Source organism: Phoxinus phoxinus (genome assembly GCF_949152265.1).
Source record: "Phoxinus phoxinus genome assembly, chromosome: 19".
NCBI lineage: Eukaryota > Metazoa > Chordata > Actinopteri > Cypriniformes > Leuciscidae > Phoxinus > Phoxinus phoxinus.
Window position 1 is genome coordinate 5,452,895 of NC_136894.1, and position 20,006 is coordinate 5,472,900.

Genomic DNA, 20,006 nt, shown 5'->3' on the forward strand with positions numbered 1-20,006 from the left:
AATAGTAAGCACGTCTGTGATGCTGCTTTTACACTGCAAGGCCTAATGCAAAGATCCAACACGCTCTCATGGCAATTTGTAACTATTATATATTGGCGAATTCATATCCCATTTGTATGTTTTCGTACGACCTGATTACGCCCCACTGCTTACTTCCGTATCCGTCCGTCCATCCATCCGACGCATTAAAATGCTAAATATACCACTGTTCAGAAGTTGGGGGTTGGTAATTGTGTTAGAAATAATTTTTGAAAGAAGTTTCTTCTGCTCACGTAGGCTAAATGTATTTGCTTGAAAATACAGTAAAAACAGTAATAGTGTGAAATATTATTATACAATTTATATTTTAAAATGTCTATTATTCCTGTGATTGCAAAGCTGAATTTTCAGCATCATTACTCCAGTCTTCATTGTCATGATCCTTTAGAAATCATTTGAATATGTTGATTTAGTGCTCAATAAACACTTGTTTGAAATACAATAAACACATTTATTTGAAATTGTAAATGTATAAATGCAAATGTCACTTTTGATCAAATGAAAGCATCCTTGATGAATAATTGTATTAATTTATTTCTAAAAAATGTTTTGAAAGGTAGTATATTATTAATTTATGATGAGGCCATGTGACAATATGCATGCTGTTTTAATGTTTATCATGGAATAATGGCTTAATGCCCACTATTTCCCTTCCCAGTCAGTAGATACTATGCAGTATTCACTAAGTAAGCTGCTATTTCATTTTGAACATGATCTGATAAACAAGAGATAGTGTGTTTATATATAAGGCAAGAGAAAATAAATCCAGCTATCAATTTACGTGGGTTTTGTTGGCACTTTCAACTTCAGCATGAGAAACGCAGTCAAACGCTGCTCCTTCCTACACAGGTCTACTAAAAAACTAGAATATAAACATTTTCTCAGGCTTTGTGCTTTCGTCAAAAGCCTGGCGCAGTAAGCCTTGTTTTCATCTAGCTATAGTGTGACTGCGTAATGGCTTTTGGTAGCTTCTGACTCAAAGGCTTCTCAGGGGAGGTAGATGTTCAATGAACGACGAGTCAGATAAGGATATGTGTTTTTCTTTCTACTCCATTCCAAAGTGCTACGTCTGCGGATTAAACCAGTGTGTTTTTCGTGGAACGGCCATCCATATGCTGTGATCCCAAAGGAAACATTTGATTTATAAGCTTCTTTAGGTTTTGTCTCTTTCGATACTCTCTTTAACTCTCCCTCCCTCATTCCCTACCTCTGTTTACAACAATCAGCATCCAATAAACATCGACTTACACTCAATCCGCACGCAATACATTTTACAATCACAAACATTTCACATGTTATACATTACACTCCCTTAAATGTTACATTACACAATACAGTTTTACAACACTACAACACCTTCGCATCTTATACTCGTGATTTTTGATTAACTCTAAGATATCCTAATGCATATCCTAGTGCTGCAGACTCACTCTGTTGAATCTTGGAATCTTGTACCTCTGGTTTGATGGCAATGATACAAACTCATTATGTAGGACATGATCAGGGTCAGAGACTATATTATTAGGCAGCCTTAACAAATGGTTGCAATAAGCCAAATCATATAACTCCTCAAGATGCTGACGAACCTACTATCCTTGAACACCTTTTTATTTGATTAAACAACTTAGTTTTTAGCATAACATACATACTTTATACATTATACCATATGGAATTGCAATATTGCAGTATACTCGTAAACACAGACATGAAGAATAACAGAAGAATCAAACGACAATTGGATATGTATAGGAAGTCATCTCTGTTTTGTAGCTCTATATCAGTACATTACAGGTGTTGTGACCACTGACCTTTAACACCCACAGGATTTTCAGGAGCATTTGAATGTATATTACAACATATTGATGTTGTCCCATTCAAACATAAGGAAACCTCTTTATTTGAGAAGCAGCGTATGGGGAGAAATGCAAAGGCATCAGCTTGAGTTATATTTTTAGCTGCTGACTTTCATTTTCCCGTGTGCCTGTGTGGCGTAGGATTGAAAAGGCTCGATACAGGCGGCGAGGGCCGTCTCTCTCCAGCCTCGCTGCCTGTTCTTCGGCTCATCTGCGGCTTGACTAATTATGGCCTCCAGCATTAGGCCGGAGAACAAAGAATTTTCACAAAGCTGTTAAGAATGGCATCTCGCAGACAAGCTTTGTCCTGCCCCGTCTTCTGTCACTGATCGATGGATTTCTTGGCCAAATCACATGGGTAGAATTTAAAAAATGTGTAAATAAAGAGCACAGCTACTGCTTCCAGGGAAAAGTCCTCTGTGGAAGACGGTTGCGCCGCATTATGCCAGAGTCACTCTAATGCATATTTCTTTTCCCAGACTGGCTCCCCTGTGATCAAGCTACAGTTTATGTAATGCAATAGATTTCTGGCAATAAGAATAAGGATCCGGACAAGACAAATTAGTTTAATAATATCTGGTGGCTGGGAGCGGTCACTCCTCTTTAAAATAAGGACAGTCATTTTTAATGTGCTACTTGATGTAATCATTGACTGGCTCTAGCCCAGGTAGCTCTTAAAGCAGAGTTATGTCAGAGAGCATGATTAGACATATCTCTCTCTCTCTGCTTCAGGGCAGAAAAAGTTTCTCAGAGCATTTTTATAAGTAGAAATACAGTAAAAAAGGGACTTTTACAATGCAATTTTAGTGGTGAATGGTATTCAGTCGATAACTTGACCCTTTTATCTTTTGTAAAGAACAAAAGAACAATGCATTCTGTCATGTCGTGCACATCAAACGAAATATGAAATGGGCTTGATGTGCATTGGGTGGAATTTTAAATATGTGAAACTGGGGAATTTTCAGATCAAATAAAACATATCTAAAGCTGCTAGATGCGATCAGATTTAGATAAGAATTTATAATGCAACTATAATTGTCCTGCTGGCACGACTAAAGCCAAAAGTATACTTCCCTTGGTCCATGCTCTGCTCCGACTTGCAGATTGTTATCGTGACATAATTTTCACCATCAGTACAGTCCGCCGATGTGAACACACACCACCCACGTGCAGCCCAGTTTTTGTGTCAATGAGGACTAGTACGTGGGCAACAGCGCATGTGTGACCAGGGGCAGATTTAAGGATTTTGGAGCCCAAGGCAAAATATAGGAATTGGGCCCTATACATTAGCACACATTGGCTTTTGGGGGCCCAAGGTGGTCACCTACCTTTGCCTAATGGTTAAGTCCGCCTCTTTGTGTGGCTGATATAAGCACTTGAAAAATACGGTCCGCTAGATAGAAGCTTTCAGCATGCGCACACTATCCTCTTTCACAGTCAAAGGAGCATGTAGATTCACATCTCTTTGAAATCAATTAACTGACGTAGATTAGATTTAGATAAAACAGGACATAAATGTTTGTAAATGGTCATACCATTTGTTCTGCTGGTGCGACTAAGTTTTGTTAGAGGTCATGCTGGTGCAACTAGAAAATTGACTTTCAGCTTAGTCCAACTTGTTGTAGTTTGGCCTTACATAAATTAGGTCTTGTTTTTCTTGTCAATATTTGTAAACATTTGCATCTCCAAACTCAATTAATGCTTGATTCTCAAATAATTGTATGTGGGACAAAATATGTTCTACTATTGGTAATTGCAGCTCTTGGTCCAACAAATTAATATTATCACTAACTAGTATCGATTTCTGTATTTAGTACGTACACCTGGCATACTGTAATATTCAACATTTCCTGTCAAAGTATCGCTTTTCAAAAATAAAAATAAATGTCATTTTAAATTATCTCCTTATATTTTGTACATTTACTGTATGATAAAAAAAACATATTCAGAAATGGAATCAATAACAGAATGTTTGAAACAATACAGAACAGCCAATGAGCTGTTAGATCAGTTCTGACTAGCCTCTTTTTGAGATTTGTGATTTGCTCTGCAAGTCAGTCTGTCCAAGAGCCCATTCAAGCCCATTTCCAATTTTTCCATATCGAGGCACCAATCACAAACGTTGAGGTGGGCTTTACATGATGACGATCGCTCTGATTGGTTTTAGGTCTATCCAATTGCGCCCAGAAGCATTTGAGTGACATCCGTTGGTGAAGCCCCTTTGGAAATAGGTTGTGACTGAACCTTCCCCAGACCCACTCTCAGTTACAACTGAAGGGTCTGGTGTCAACCAGTTAATCAGTGTTGACTGATCTAGTATATAGCATTGGCTCAAGTGCGTTGAAAATTATTAGACTCACATATCTTTGCATTGCCACTGCTGTTTCCTAATAGATGTCATCCTTAATATGTCTAAACTCCCAACCATGTGTACATAAAAAAGAGAGGATGTGTTTTGTTGTCTAACCTGCTGTTCAGTATCCACCCTTGGGCGGCAGAAAGGCAGATGTTGAATGAGCCACATTCATGAGCATAATGGCTTCTGGACCTGCGCTGAATTAAATCGGGCTCTTAACTGAGGGTTGTGCATGTTATTCGAGTCTCGACTTTAATGCTGTTTTTGATGATGCTGAGAGAAATCCACTTTGCTGGAAGTGCTTGCCTGTGGCAGTCGTCTCAATGATTAGTTCTTTGTGGTGCAAAAAAAAAAAAAGCTCTCTGGTTTGAGTTTGAGTCAGTTTGAGTCTATGCAACTGCACTCACGCCTGTCAGACTGGCCTCACTGTCCGCTTTTATTATATTTGGTTTGATTTAACAGGATTTGCAGATGACTTATTTTACATATGGATTTATGTCTAGACTTGAGAGAAAATTAAAGTGTACACCTTCCCCACCTCCATTCAATGCTGTGATAATGCTATTATGAGCAGAGCAAACAGCAGCTATGCAGTGCTCTGAGCTTCTAGTTTTCGACATCTTTTACACAAATTATGTTAAAATGTAAAGACTACTTTAAATACCGCAACACTGTTTTCCTCAGCCGGATACACAGAATTAGATTTTTGCCTTTTATTTCACTGTCAACAATGACCGATTTGACTTTTCTTTTACTCTGTAAAATATCCATCCATCCATCCATCCATCCATCCATCCATCCATCCATCCATCCATCCATCCATCCATCCATCCATCCATCCATCCATCCATCCATCCATCCATCCATCCATCCATCCATCCATCCATCCATCCATCCATCCATCCATCCATCCATCCATCCATCCATCCATCCATCCATCCATCGACTTCATCTTTTCTCTCCATTTTCCAGGCAAAACATGGCGTTACCAGAAGTGCTTGCTGGGGTTTCTGTAGTACCATTTCAAATTTCACGTGTCAATGAGAATGTCAGAACAACATTAGACTGCCCAGTCAACACTGTCAGTTGTGACCATGGTCTGCTAAGATGTGACATACAATGTGACATAAGCTGATGTTGCACAGTCCCTGGGCTGTTACCCAAGATCTCACTGGGGTCATATTGCACAATCTTATATGCAGCAATCGTAAAATAACATGCCATTGAACGACTATTTGCGCTGTAGTAGTTCAGATCTGAGGGAGTATCCCATATTGCACTGCCTCTGTAGATGCACTGAGTAAACCATGGACTGTTTTTGCTTTAGAGTTTTGGCTCAGGCTTTGAGGCTGTGACCTAGGTTACCTCTTAATGGCACCAGAAGTGCACAAAGAGGATGTTAACCACTTTGGAGCCCATTACATGGCCAACCAGGGGCATGTTTGGACAAAACCCCTCAGGTCAAGTGTGTTATCTTGTCTATTATATTTTGTCTATTATTTCTGCACTGTTGGATGTGAGTTTGTGTGGATGAAGCAAAAGCTGGTTGATTGTTTGTTCTTTTTTTAAGCTCTCTAAACCCTTGACGTTTTTTAAAGCAACATGGATGGCATGACTTCTAGAGATTAACAATATATCGATAGCAGTCGATTTAGAATATATTGGTTATCAGCATTTTTTAAAAAAGTATATAGGCTGATGTTGGACATTTATGTGTGCAATTATTTCCCCCGTATTTACATTTAGATTGCTTTGCCCTAATTTAATGCTGGCTGCATGCAAATGATTAAAAACAGCATTAATTTAATAACACTGATAAATACAATCTTTAGCAAATCTCCAAATAGTCATACTGTATATTGTAATGTTTTGATGATTCAAATTTGTGTTTTATTTTTAATTGTGTAAATGGTATTATCAAAATTTTAACAATAGTATAGAATTTTCATATCTGCCAATTATCGGTTATCAGCCATTACATGAACATAATTATCAATGTATGTGTTTTTTATCGTTTCATCCCTAATCCCGTTCTGTGCCTCAAAAAAAGCCATTGATATCTGGTAATCTCTCAAGGATGGCTTAGCTTTAAATACTGTATATTATAGTGAATAACATATTGGTAGATGTTTTCATTTCTAAAGTGTATTGGACCAAATGTTAACGGTTGACCCTGTGAAATGATTTAGTCAAACTGCAAAATAAAAATCTCTCAATCCATTCTAAATGTCTGTTAAGGATCAAAATTGCAAGAATTAGCACATGTAATGACATTCAGTATGATAGTCCTTTAGAGACTTTTTTTATGGGCCATAATGTAAAGTGTCAGATGTAATACCGTATCGAACGAGACTTAATCGATCTAATGGCTCTCACTTAGTGGTTGAATGCCAATCACTTAGTTATTCTGTTTCCATTCAAACAAACTTTCTGCCTTGGCAACGCACCAATTTAACTGTATGAATTTCAGTCTAAGAGGAGACAAGATTAGCCTCCCTTTCCCACAAGAGAAAGAAATGCTGTGTGTGTGCTATTCATGAGACCTCCACCCAAAACATCAATTTTCAGTCAATATCCAACAAAATCTCATTTTAACATTATACGTTCTGCTGTAGAAATTAGTTCTGGATGACATCTTTGGCATATGTCAAGAAGGATATCTGTCTCGCTCAGCCATGCAGAAAAATGCTATTTAAAGCCGGGAATTGGAATCACACAAAACAGGAAAGTAGGGCTGAAACCACAGGGGAGAGAGTGAGATGACAAATTGTGATTTTAGTGATTGACACGGCATACCATATTTATTGTCTGAGAGTACACTGGTTCTGCTTTTTAACAACGACTCCTCGCTGTTTGAATGACCCCGGCATCTATTAACCATTCAAGGTAGCACTTGAAAAGCTGAAAAAATAAAATAAAACAGGACATAAATATATCAGTAATCTGATTGGATCATAATTTTGTGTTTTCCAACAGCCTAAATTGAACACTTTAAACGTGTAACACTTTATTTTACAGTGTGTTACATGCAGTTACTATAGTAATTGTTGACACCATTTTTTTTGCATAATTACATGCAACTAACCATCAACCACACCCTAATCCTAACCTTAACCCTATAGTAAATGTATGTAGTTAATTATTATTAATCAGTACTTAAATGTATAAATACACTTTAACATGGACACTTTAAAATAAGATGATAAAAAAGATGATAGGAAAAAAAATAGACGATTGTTATTTGTTAGTTTTTTCTTTTCTTTATTATTGTTAATTATTCACCTCTGTGTGAGTTTAAACCTGTATGTTTTTTTTGTGCCAAGAAAGTTTGAAGCGGCATGGGTAACTAATTGATATTTTTGGGCGAACTGTTCCTTTAAACTATTAAAAGTTCATTGTGTAATATTTAGGAGGATCTGTTGACAGAAATGCAATATCATATACATAACTATGTTTTCATTGGTGTAAAAAGACCTTACTTAATGAACCGTTATTTTTTTATTACATTTAGAGTGAGCCATTTCTATCTACATACACCGCGGGTCCCCTTACACCGAAATGCGTCAACATGTTTCTACAGTAGCCTTAAACGGACTAACGCGTTTCGTTACTATGTTGTTCTTTGTGCAAGGAAGCAAGCTAAAGTCAGCGAATAAAACACTGACACAATGATGAACAAGTAACAATAATATTCCCAAAAACATATCGTTTTACTGAATAATAAAGTAAACATCATTTCTTAATTTATCTTTGTAAAGAAACCTCATCGCTGAACTGGCTACTCTCTGCTGTCTCAGACGATGAAATCTTTTCCTGTCGACCACCCTAATTTTTGTTGTTTGCAATTCGTAACCTCACCACTAGGTACAGCTAAAAATCACACACTGCACCTTTAAATGCAAACTGCAGCTGAGATTATAAATGTGTGCTCATTTGATCTGGAATGCAGTGCAAAACTTTGTAAAAGTAAGTTGTGATGGCCGCTGGAGGCTAAACTCCATACTTTATTTGTCCCACAGTGAGTATTAGGCTATATCAAGAATATATGATTACCATAAATGTGCAATTCCCCTTTATAGTCATAATTTAAATAAGGTCATAAACAGTGATGGCATAATCATTCAGTTATTTACTTCATTAGAATTAGTTCATGGTTTGAGTTCAGAGCTGCAGGTTATGTAGATGTTATTTCCTCCCACAGTGCACAGTACTGACACCAGTGATGGCACAACTGCATTATTTAGACTTGTTGATTAAAGTCATTCATTCTCAAACTATAGCAGTTTATACTGACCCTAACTTAAATACTCATTTAAAAAAGTCTCGGGGGAAATTACATCTAGGCCTAAAGTTTGTCGAGATTTATGCAATGGAATATGATATATTGATTAAACCTTTAACAAAACAATGCATTTTTAAGTTCACATTTTCATTATTCATTCAGTTTCAGCAGAAATTAGATTGCTTTAAACTCATTTCACTTTTTCAGTCCTCATTTTCCCTTGATATTCATGAGTTCCTGCTTATGAATAGTAGAAGTCTGACACTTATTGATTTAAGGTGCTTTTTTTCATAGCAAATTTGCATGGCTAACACTCCGGGGGCAGATGAAAACTATCGGAGAGTGTCAGATTTTCAAAGCAAACATGGAGAATATAGGTATTGATCCACTCTTCTGCAGGCTTTTATCTGGGAGTAGCTTAATACCACGACAGGAATAAAAGACTTCGAGGATGAGAAAAAGACCAGAAAGAGCCATTAGACAGCGGTTTGTGAGGCGCATCAGATTTATCCTTGCTCTCAGGAGAAGGATCCATGGCAGCGTAAAGCATGACAGATAACTCTGATCTATGCTTATTTGATGGCAGTCATTCCAAAAGACATTGTGACACAAGACTGCTACCCACTATATTTGCATTGTTCATTAATTGCGTTCAGTTCTCAATGTATGCAATTTAGCATATGCATCATTGGGGGAGTTCTTGGATTTGTTGATGCTATAGGAATATTGGCCTGACACCTCAGATATCACCTCTGTAAAGCTGATTAGTCTGAATTGAAAAGCTAATACTCCATTTAACAGCTGCGGATTGCCTTGACAACCTTCTCAGCATTCAGCGGTTGTATCAAGCTCTGACAGTTTGTTTAGCACCATCACTCCTGGAATCCTCTTCATTTTTGAAGCAGACTCTTTCATCCTACACATATCCTCAGTCCAAGGTCACAGAACGTACAAGACAATACTTGAGCTGTGGTTAGTGCGGTATATATATATTTTTTCTTCTTCCTGGAAATCAAATGTTGCAAACATCACATATATTTACATTTACATTTATGCATTTGGCAGACGCTTTTGTCCAAAGCGACTTACATTGGATTTCAAGGTACACATTTACATATCAGTTCTTGCTTTCCCTGGGAATCAAAGCCGTGACCTTGGCGTTGCAAGCGCCAATGCTCTACTGTTTGAGCTACAGGAAAGCAGAATATTTAAAACCATGTAGTAAAAAACGGAAACATGCTTGACGCCTAATTTCATGTTCTGTTTTCCCACCCAAACATATTCCACATATGTCACATCTGGAGTCTGTATAATGCACTGTAACTGCAAAACATTTTCGGAGATTTCCTGCTGTATATCATTGTCATTTATATTACTTGTAACATTGTGTCAGGTGGTGTTATGTGCTGTTAATGAATCCATTTACAATGGGCCGTCTGTTTGTAAAGCAGGAATGTGTTGCTTTGAGAGCTGGGGTTTCTGATGCCTAATATTGTGCATCATCTGTTTGATTCCTGCGTGGATAAGATTGATGAATGCAGAAGCCTGGTTGGCAGGCCAATCCCCTCACTGCTTCATTCATCTACGACGGTTCTGTTTTTTGAAGTTGCCATTCAAACGTTGGGGGACTTTGTTTTGCTTAAAGATTAGAAAGGAGCGGGACAGGTGGCAGCCATCTGTAATTGCTCTGGACATCGTCCAGAATTTGCTTGACTCTGTTGTAACTTGTTACATCTTAAGGCGACATCCCACAACCCAACTCAAAACAATTCTATTTTATGTTGTGAATGTCAAACCTTCTGTTTTCGATACAATGTCCCCTTTGTGTCGGATGTATTTCGTATTCACTAATTAAGAATGGAAGATTCATGACAATCTAGATGACTGACTCCCAATTTCTCTCTGATTCTTCTGATTCTCTCTATATGAAGATTATATATATGAAGATATATGGAGTTTAGAAAGCATAAGTGCATGCTACATTTGGTTACTCAATTTTTATGGAAAACAATTGGCATTGTGATATGTTTGTGTTTACTGAGAACAACGTTTAGATTAGATCTGAGTAGGGCAATGAGTTGTCAGTTCTTCAGGGTGTAAAAAAAGGATATTGGTCACTACCAATAATACGGGAGCCCACCTCAGAGACTGGCAGGGATTAATTCAAACGTGTCCGAATTTGTCTCAGAATTGGTAGAACCATTCACCCAGCAGGAAGTTTCTGGGGCTGTAACCACTCACCCGCTGAGAGACACAGCCATGTACACCGACTCCCTCTGATTCTCCTACAACTGGGTTTGTGAAGTTTGCTGAAAAACGGCTTGTAGAACAACATCTTCAGTTGTGTTTTTGGCCCTTTTTTGTCTTTGAAATGTCTAGATAATCAATAACTTATCTAAAGTTCTTTCTAGCTGTGACCTTGCATAGGACAAGCTGTTTGGAGAAAGGATGGATGTAGCTATGTCTAGATTGAACCCAAGTGTATGTACACTCTCAGGAAAAAAAATTGCACAAATTGTACCTTTAGGGATACAACAGGTTGTCACTGGAGCAGTACGCTTAAAGGCACAACTTTGCACCTTATCTGCATCTAAAAGGTGCATATTAGTATTTTAGAGTTTAGATATACCCTTAAGTACTACTAGGAAGCTTTTGGGGAGTAAATAAGGTACAAAGATAAAGTTGTACCCCTAAAGGTTTTTTTTTTTTTTTTTTTTTTTTTGGGAGTTGCATACATCTTACTGAGAAATCTCTTTCTCTAAAAAAAATAAGTTTTTCTGGATTCAATGATCCATATCATCCATTTTGCACACTTGGAATATGAAAGTTCTGGGCTTGATCGTCCTGTGAGGAAAAGGGTGCCCTTCGGTTAAGGCTTGCACAGCTAGAGGACACATCTCATTTATAGGGCCTAGGGTCCAAAACGCCCAATCAAGGGCATAAACTCATGCCAATCTGGCATGTCTAAATTTGTGGAAGTGCCATTTTAAGTGCTGCCATGTCAGCTCTTCATCAAAGTTTTATCCTGCTGGGAGACTGACAGACCATTGATCTGATGTAGCCTTGACATTGAGCCCAGATCCCTTTTGGGATAACTGGCATCCCAGAGAACCAGGGACCATGTGTCCGACTGACCACATAGGTCAAGGCTTTGAAGGTCTGCTTTATGTCCAGGATGGTGGCTTCCATTTGTGGCTTTTTAGATTGGTGCCATGACCCAGATGGGATCCAGCGAGACTGCTTCACCCATAGCCATTGCTTTCAAGCACATTATTAGCACAGCATAGTAATGCTCATAGCAAAGACACCACCAGCACACATGCCAACTGCAGCAAAGGGCTCTCTCTGCAGGCAAGCTGGCAGTCCCTGCGTACTGACAGGAAAGGAGACTGTCCCGCTCTGTTCCCATTGTGTTCCAGCTACTTTGTTTTTAAAGGAGGGCAAGTTGCCCGAGGGAGGGACCCACAAGGTAGCACTGGAGTGATGTGTGTTAGGAGAAACTCACTGTACAAGGTGAATAGTGGAGGGTATTGTTGTCACAACAAAGGCTGAGAGTGGTATGATGGTTGCAGGTAAGTTCTACTGGTAGTAGTAGGTAGGTAATCTATGCGATACTTGCTCAAATGGAAAGAAAACTAAGAAACGGAAGTGAAACATCCAAAACTAAGAGGTGTTATGGTGTGTACACAGGCTTTGTCTTTTCTCAGGAGTCTTTGATTGCTCTTTACACTTGGACAGGCAGCCAGAACATCCACTCATAATTATAGACCAGCTTCCTGTTTAATGTGACTGGCCTCTTGAGCCACTCCCAGCTGCTGTTGGAAACGTTAGATTGCCAGCTGTGAGCCTCTGCCTGTGGGTTCCCAGGGGGACCCTGCTTACAGCGTGCATCTAAACAACTGTTGTAGCCCTTTGCACACCTGTTTACCCACTATCAATCACAATCTCTTTGAAGTAAGATACACATTGGCGAGTTCCACAAGACTGTTTGGATTTGATCTACTGCAGTATTTGGTGATGGTTGCCATGGGGATCCATCCCGCATCCTCTGTGCTCTCTTTCGAGGGACTCTCAAGGGAGGAATTATTTCAGCTTGCGACTAACCTAGAGTAATTAATTAATAGATGGTGTTAATTAAACTTGTGAATTGTAGTCATTTAAACGTAGTATTTACCATTCTGTGGTGGGTGATAAAAGATTTATCACCTGCTTGAGCAAGGCCGGAGTGAACATTAGCTAAGAAGAATAGCACAAATTAAGATGGGGTCTAGGAGGACAGGCAAATAAAGTAGCTGTACCAGATCTACCGATTACCTGCATATTTCCCATGCTTTCCAAAGTTTTTGCAGGCATCCAGAGAAACTTTTCAAGTGCATGGTCAACATAAAACTTGAACCGATGGATCACTGTAATCTCGAGACAACACAATCAACCTGTTGGCGAATTGAAAGGATTTAGTGCTTGCCTATAGAAAGTAGAAAATAGTCCATCAGCCCTTAGTGCACTTCAGTGTGCAGTAACACTTAGTGAATAGCACTGTAGTCTACTTAAGACACACACACAAAGACAGTCATGACTCTTTGGTTTGATGTCAGTATTTTCTTTCCTTCCTTCCTTCCTTCCTTCCTTCCTTCCTTCCTTCCTTCCTTCCTTCCTTCCTTCCTTCCTTCCTTCCTTCCTTCCTTCCTTCCTTCCTTCCTTCCTTCCTTCCTTCCTTCCTTCCTTTCACAATTGTCTTCCTTTTGCTTTTTCTTTGCTAACTTTTCTTGGCTCTTTGTCATTTTATCCTTTTCATTCTGTCAATTTTCAACCATTTTCTTTCATCCTTTCCTTGATCCCTTGTTTTTGCATTATACCTCTATATCTTGATTTAAAAATAATGTTACATTTTCTATTATGCAATGAGGTGAATAATTAAATCAATGAAAATATTAACTGGACACATAACTTAGAGTGACCAAGACCAAGTCTCATGAGCAGCGTTTTGTCTTTCATTATTTCTGTGTTCCTCTGGTGTGAGAAGTGGATGCCAGAAATATTTTTTAACTAAATGAATGATAGACCAGACCAGATATTGTAAGATTTGTATTTGTATTAGGTATTCACCTGTGATTGTTCGCTGATTATCTCAAGGGCTGAATGATTTACATGCTCAGATTGATTCATTGTGCTACAATATTATTAAAAAATCAGCTGTCAGGACAGATGCTGCATGTCGATCAAAGCAGTCTCATTAATATTCATAAAGAACAGCTGTATGTCATCCAAGTGAGACTCAAGTAAGAGACATTACTTTAAGTTTCACCTCTCTGCCGATTGCTTTTAACGAATTTAAAGCTCACGCTCTGCATTGAAAAGCACACTCTTATATCAAGATTAGGCAAATTATACAACATTGACAAATCTCTTCTCTTTGTAGTGGTGCTGCAGCCTTGCATTAATTCGGCCTCCCAGTGTGTGCTTCCACGGTAGGAATGCGAAGCCCACCCTCCAGTAGCACTTTCCTTCGCAGGGACAGTCACAGTTCAGTTTGATGTATCACCAAGCCCTCTTCTTCCTGCGCACTACATCCACATATGCTCATTTGGTTCTTTCTCTTTGGTTTCACAGCGATGATTTAAGCAACAGTCAATTTGATCTGGTTTTTATTTTTCTTAATAATTTTTTTATGATTAATGTAATTTGATTTCAATGTCAACATCATTTTTATAAGCCTACTCCTCCATAGATGTGAAATAAGCTTATTATTATGTTAGTCAGCCATTAGTCCCCAAGTGTTCGAAAACTGTATATAAGATAGCAGAAAATTATGCATTTATGCCTCAATATATTCCATCCTTTTCTGCATAGGTTATGACTTTTTATCTTATTATACATATAAGCAGTATATAAGTGGTATGACTGTGCCCCAGTTGAGTGAAGCAGGTAGAAATGTATCGTTTGGAGATGTGAGCAAAGACAATAATAAAGAGCTTTTTGGCACAAGGGCCGTCTTATTAAAAGTGAGGGATTTTGAAGGTGAAATGAAACTTCTGCTGTCATTCTGGGGAGAGCAGAGGAACGAGAGTGAGTTTGACAGGTGAAGCTCATGGCACTCTTCAGAGAGACTGGTTTTTCTTGCTGAGGTCAAAGCAGATGATTTCAGTATGCAGAGTAGCATCGGTGAGACCTCAGGATGTAGACACTGACAGGATAAACCCAATCATAGACCTTCATGATTGGATAATTCATTTATGATGAGCTTTTGGTGTACTTAAGCAGCATGGGTGAAGCATCTTAATTAGTATGAATCCATTCTGTTCCAACATGTTAAATGCTTACTTAGAAGGATAAAATGGATAGTTCAAGGTCTGAATTGTGTTTGGTCAGTACATCAATCCAGTCTGCCTAAAGTATACAATGTAGTAGGCTAATTGCTCCACAAAATGCTCTTCACTTCATTACCGTATATATCAATGTGCAGCCCCCAAATGTTAACCTTTTTTTTTACATGTCAGGAACGGTATAGTTGTATTGTTCTAATACTCAATTGAAATTTGGTTTGGTAGTACTTGTGATATTTTCTCTTGTGATATTTTCTCTTGTGCAAGCTCCTTTGGATAAAAATAATAACAATTACATGGATTCTACTGCAATAAGAACATTAATTAATTCAATTTAGAATTAATTTGCTTTAAAGGAAAGTGCTGTTCATGTTTATTATGCTAATCTGGTTTATATAAAAAAAATATCTGCTTTGGTTGTGCAAATTAAAAAAATGTAATATATATATATATATATATATATATATATATATATATATATATATATAATAATTAATAATATATATTAAAATATTTAATATATATTATATATATATATATATATATTCATATATATTCATATCATATTTCTGGGAGTTTTGTGCAATTCTTCCAGAAACTGCGCTCTCATGTCTCCATCTTATTTATCATCTTTCACACTTTCGTTCAATGTGCTACAGTTCATGAATACCACAGTGTTAAACCTCAAGTCACGACAGCAACGATGAAGATTGCATTAATGTCACCAAGACAACAGAGCAGAGAATGTCTTGATCTTCAAAAGAGAAAGACCATGACATATTTCCCTCCCCGCGCACGCATTAGTATGCTGGAGCTCATCTGTTAGCTATAGGCATAAGTATACTTTCTTTGAGATCTCTTAATTTCCATGTCTTTCAAATGTTTCTTCCCCCATAATTGGCAATAACCTTAAAGGTGTCTTTTCAAGTCTCTGCTAATTATATCCTGTTCTTGTCCAAATACGGGTATGATATATGTGTGTGCGCTGTGTGTTTCATTTTGCCTGGCAACTGGGGTATGTGACTTCATTTTTGTTGAGATATGCATGTTTAGCGAACATAAATCTGTTGGTCTTTGGGTGACTGAGGCTCCAGTAGCTCTGGAGGATGTGACTTTGCAGTGTGAATCACAGTGCGATGGGCGATGGTGTTTAAGGAAATGAGCTTGTGGTTGGTGCTGAGTCCTCATAAATCAAACAGCGAGTGAATAATTGGGCTGTGGATTGAAACCTGAGTGGCCATCGCCACAGGTATGCTGCGACATTGGGCTGGCAACTGCCATATATCACACACACACACACACACACACACACACATACCTACTTAACCACAATGTGAGGACGTATGACTGGGAACCCTACCTTTAGGGACACCCCTTTCTGAAGGGTCTAGAGACAAAAGAAAGATATGACTGCACTTCTGGAGAAGCGGTCATCACATTTATCACTTGATTTTATCAATAAAAGCCTTCCTTAAAGACCTGACATTTTGCCTTCACTTTGGGGACAGTATTTTTTATGTCCATTTTGGGGACATTAAACACAAACTCTGATGAAGTCATACTTTGAGGACCATGGTGATACACAGACTCTGGTTAAGGTATACTTTCAGGACATTGTTGCGAGGTTATATATTATTTATCCTAAGAAGTCACAGAAGTAGAATATTACAAATCAAAGTTCAAATACTGGACACTGAAATCAAGCTAGTGCAGAGATACAAGTGTAAGAGTAAACAGGTTTTGTTTTATTTTTTCCATTTCTTCAAGATCACTGTAAATGGGTAGCCTACATGTTTTGTCTGATTTGTAGCTTGAGATCAAGTGCCTTTGGCTGCTCAGTCGGGGAAGAACAATTAACATTCAGAAATATTATTGATTTGACTATTGACTATCAGAAGCAAAATATGAACATAATTAAGCTGAATAATGACACTATTGTCTTCAATTTCAACTGTAAAACAGCTCTACATAAGTAATTGTTGAAATTTGCAAGTTATTTTATGTGTGTGAAACTGCTTTAAAACGATCTGTATTGTGTAATGCGCTATAGAAATAAAGCTGACTTCACTTCATAGCAGAGAACACTTCACTGACCACAGCCTGCATCCTCTAGTTAATTTAGCATCGACTGCAAACTAATCATCACAAAAACATCTTAAAGAGTTTCTCACCAGAGTCATCTTTGGCTACACACTGGGGCTTTAAGACATTATGCATGTTCTTCTGTAAAGTGTACTAATTGTCAAAAAATAAAAACTCACACACACTCCGATTAAATGACTCTTTGGAGACTTGAGAGACACACACACACACACTCCGATTAAATGACTCTTTGGGGACTTGAGAGACACACACACTCCGATTAAATGACTCTTCGGGGACTCTAGTGATACACACTCCGATTAAATGACTCTTTGGGGACTCGAGAGACACACACACACACTCCGATTAAATGACTCTTTGGGGACTCGAGAGACACACACACACACACTGATTAAATGACTCTTTGGGGACTCTAGTGATACACACATACTCCGATTAAATGACTCTTTGGGGACTCGAGAGACACACACTCCTATTAAATGACTCTTTGGGGACTCGAGAGACACACACACACACACACTGATTAAATGACTCTTTGGGGACTCTAGTGATACACACATACTCCAATTAAATGACTCTTTGGGGACTCGAGAGACACACATACTCCGATTAAATGACTTTTTGGGGACTCGAGAGACACACACTCCTATTAAATGACTCTTTGGGGACTCGAGAGACACACGCACACACTGATTAAATGACTCTTTGGGGACTCTAGTGATACACACATACTCCGATTAAATGACTCTTTGGGGACTCGAGAGACACACATACTCCGATTAAATGACTTTTTGGGGACTCGAGAGACACACACTCCTATTAAATGACTCTTTGGGGACTCGAGAGACACACGCACACACTGATTAAATGACTCTTTGGGGACTCTAGTGATACACACATACTCCGATTAAATGACTCTTTGGGGACTCGAGAGACACACACATACTCAGATTAAATGACTCTTTGGGGACTCGAGAGACACACACACTCCGAATAAATGACTCTTTGGGGACTTGAGAGACACACACTCCAATTAAACGACTCTTTAATATTAACAATCTTGAACACATTGTGTTGAAAGTGCACATTGCAGTTAATAACAGAAATTCTAAAAGATAAAAAAAGAACAACAATGAAAAATCAATTAACTTGGTGGGAATGATTCTCAGTGCCCAACTATCCTCCATACTTCATCCACCCTTCAAAATCTCTCTACTTCCTTCTTTACATTCACTCCTCCCTCTTTCCATCCGCTTTACCTTCACTCCTCCCTCTTTCCATCATCTTTACCTTCACTCCTCCCTTTTTCCATCCTCTTTACCTTCACTCCTCCCTCTTTCCATCCTCTTTACCTTCACTCCTCCCTCTTTCCATCCTCTTTACCTTCACTCCTCCCTCTTTCCATCCTCTTTACCTTCACTCCTCCCTCTTTCCATCCTCTTTACCTTCACTCCTCCCTCTTTCCATCCTCTTTACCTTCACTCCTCCCTCTTTCCATCCTCTTTACCTTCACTCCTCCCTCTTTCCATCCTCTTTACCTTCCCTCCTCCCTCTTTTCATCCTCTTTACCTTCACTCCTCCCTCTTTCCATCCTCTTTACCTTCCCTCCTCCCTCTTTCCATCCTCTTTACCTTCCCTCCTCCCTCTTTTCATCCTCTTTACCTTCACTCCTCCCTCTTTCCATCCTCTTTACCTTCCCTCCTCCCTCTTTCCATCCTCTTTACCTTCCCTCCTCCCTCTTTTCATCCTCTTTACCTTCACTCCTCCCTCTTTCCATCCTCTTTACCTTCACTCCTCCCTCTTTCCATCCTCTTTACCTTCACTCCTCCCTCTTTCCATCCTCTTTACCTTCCCTCCTCCCTCTTTCCATCCTCTTTACATTCACTCCTCCCTCTTTCCATCCGCTTTACCTTCACTCCTCCCTCTTTCCATCCTCTTTACCTTCCCTCCTCCCTCTTTCCATCCTCTTTACATTCACTCCTCCCTCTTTCCATCCGCTTTACCTTCACTCCTCCCTCTTTCCATCCTCTTTACCTTCCCTCCTCCCTCTTTCCATCCTCTTTACCTTCCCTCCTCCCTCTTTTCATCCTCTTTACCTTCACTCCTCCCTCTTTCCATCCTCTTTACCTTCCCTCCTCCCTCTTTCCATCCTCTTTACCTTCACTCCTCCCTCTTTCCATCCTCTTTACCTTCACTCCTCCCTCTTTCCATCCTCTTTACCTTCACTCCTCCCTCTTTCCATCCTCTTTACCTTCCCTCCTCCCTCTTTTCATCCTCTTTACCTTCCCTCCTCCCTCTTTCCATCCTCTTTACCTTCACTCCTCCCTCTTTCCATCCTCTTTACCTTCCCTCCTCCCTCTTTTCATCCTCTTTACCTTCACTCCTCCCTCTTTCCATCCTCTTTACCTTCCCTCCTCCCTCTTTCCATCCTCTTTACCTTCCCTCCTCCCTCTTTCCATCCTCTTTACCTTCCCTCCTCCCTCTTTTCATCCTCTTTACCTTCACTCCTCCCTCTTTCCATCCTCTTTACCTTCCCTCCTCCCTCTTTTCATCCTCTTTACCTTCCCTCCTCCCTCTTTCCATCCTCTTTACCTTCCCTCCTCCCTCTTTCCATCCTCTTTACCTTCACTCCTCCCTCTTTCCATCCTCTTTACCTTCCCTCCTCCCTCTTTTCATCCTCTTTACCTTCCCTCCTCCCTCTTTCCATCCTCTTTACCTTCACTCCTCCCTCTTTCCATCCTCTTTACCTTCCCTCCTCCCTCTTTTCATCCTCTTTACCTTCCCTCCTCCCTCTTTCCATCCTCTTTACCTTCCCTCCTCCCTCTTTTCATCCTCTTTACCTTCCCTCCTCCCTCTTTCCATCCTCTTTACCTTCCCTCCTCCCTCTTTTCATCCTCTTTACCTTCACTCCTCCCTCTTTCCATCCTCTTTACCTTCCCTCCTCCCTCTTTCCATCCTCTTTACCTTCCCTCCTCCCTCTTTTCATCCTCTTTACCTTCCCTCCACCCTCTTTCCATCCTCTTTACCTTCACTCCTCCCTCTTTCCATCC

The 20,006-nt window shown here is 39.3% G+C and overlaps 1 protein-coding gene across 9 annotated transcripts in view; it reads left to right on the forward strand.

The window, feature by feature from the left end:
• Nucleotides 1–20,006, forward strand: part of adgrb2 (adhesion G protein-coupled receptor B2) — a 303,614-nt gene that overhangs the window by 13,459 nt on the left and 270,149 nt on the right. The gene's annotated exons all lie outside the window — the stretch shown is intronic.